The following is a 1,598-nucleotide window of genomic DNA, read 5'->3' as shown; positions in this document are numbered from 1 at the left end:
ACGTTCTGTTTGTTGATGATGAGGTTATTTCTGTTTCTTGGTTTTCCTTCTGACAGTCTGGCCCCTCTGCTGTAGGTCTGCTGAGGTTCACTCCAGGCCCTGCTTGCCAGGGGTTCACCTGCAGCAGCTGCTGAACAGTAAGGGTTGTTACCAGTTTTCTTCTTCTGCTATCTTTGTCCTACAACGATACCCGCCTAGTGTCAATCTGATCTCTCCTTTATGAGGTGTCTCTTTGGATATATAGGTGTCAGGGAGCTGCTTGAGGAGACGGTCTCTTCTTTATAGGAGCTCAAATAGTGAGCTGTGAGCTCTGTTGTTCATTCAGAGTTGCTGGGCAGGTACGTTTAGGTCTGCTACAGCAGAACTCATAAACTGCTTTTTGTTCCCAGGTGCTCTGTCCTAGGAATTTAGGGCTTTATTTTTGAGTTTCCGTTATGCTGCTGCCTTCTTTTTTTTTTTCCCTTCAGACCTGCCCTGCCGAGCAAGGAGGCAGCCTAGTCACTGTCGGCCTGTAGAGGCTTTGCTGAGCTGCTGTGGGCTCCGCCCAGCTGCCGAGTGAACTGCCCTGCAGTCCTGTTTATATGGGTGTAGTTAGAACTGCTTTGGTGATGGTGGCCCGCCTCTGTTGAGATGGAATCTCTGCTGTGGCGGGTTGCCTTGGCAACAGCGGGCTGCCTCAGCAATGGCGGGTTGCCTTGGCAATGGTGGGCTGCCTCAGCATTGGCCGAGAACCTCATTGTGGCGGGCTGCCTCGGTAATGGCGGACACCCCTCCCCCACAGAGCTGGACCGTCCCGGGTTCAGCTGTGAAACTCAATCCAGAGTTTCTGGTTACTGTTCTTTTGTGGGGGTGGGACCAGCCAAGCCTGATCACCTGGCTCCCTGCCTCAGAGCCTTTTTTAAGTTTGTGTTCCAGTCACCTGTTGAAGAGGTGCCAGGGTCTGTTTGTTTTCTCCTGCGGACACTCACTGCGCTGGCTTAAACAGCGGCACTGAGGTTTGTATCGCTTTTTTTTTTTCCCCTGGAATCTACTGTCCTGGTTCCCTGCTCAGTCCCCTTTTTAAACAGACGAAAGGGTGAAGTTCCCGTGGCTCCAATCGCCAGCCAAAAGGGCACCCAGACTGGTGTATTTTGTATGGAGAACTGCTGCTCCGGGGCGCCAACAAAGCAGCCGCGCGGGGCAAAGCAGCGGCGCCGTCCGGCACAGCTGCGCTGCCCGAAACAGCCGTGCTGGTGACCTGTGGAGCTTCTCCGCCTGGGAATTTCCTAGTCTGTGGGCAATAAAAATGTGGCGTCCACTCAGCCTCTGCACTTTCACTGGGAGCTGCAATCCTGAGCTGTTCCTAAACGGCCATCTTGGATCCTCCTCCTGGAATATTTATTTTATTCATGTACTTATTTAAGAGACAGGGTCCTGCTAATATTGAACAGATTGATTTTGAACTCCTGGCCTCAAGCAAAAGATTTTATTCCCTTCAACACAGTATTTATGTCACACTCCATCGTTTTATATCATATACCTGTGTACAAATTATCGAACCTATATGTAGTTTTAATAATTTTTCTTGTAGGTTTTTTTTTTTTTTTTTTTTTTTTTTT

At 49.7% G+C, this 1,598-nt stretch overlaps 1 pseudogene across 1 annotated transcript in view; it reads left to right on the top strand.

Annotated features, from left to right (window-relative positions):
• LOC119469713 overlaps positions 1 to 1,598 on the top strand; it is a 60,536-nt pseudogene that overhangs the window by 44,460 nt on the left and 14,478 nt on the right. The gene's annotated exons all lie outside the window — the stretch shown is intronic.

Source organism: Cebus imitator, unplaced genomic scaffold, assembly GCF_001604975.1.
Source record: "Cebus imitator isolate Cc_AM_T3 unplaced genomic scaffold, Cebus_imitator-1.0 Scaffold791, whole genome shotgun sequence".
Lineage (NCBI taxonomy): Eukaryota > Metazoa > Chordata > Mammalia > Primates > Cebidae > Cebus > Cebus imitator.
Note: the sequence above shows the minus strand (reverse complement) of the source record. Positions and strands in the feature narration are given on the sequence as shown.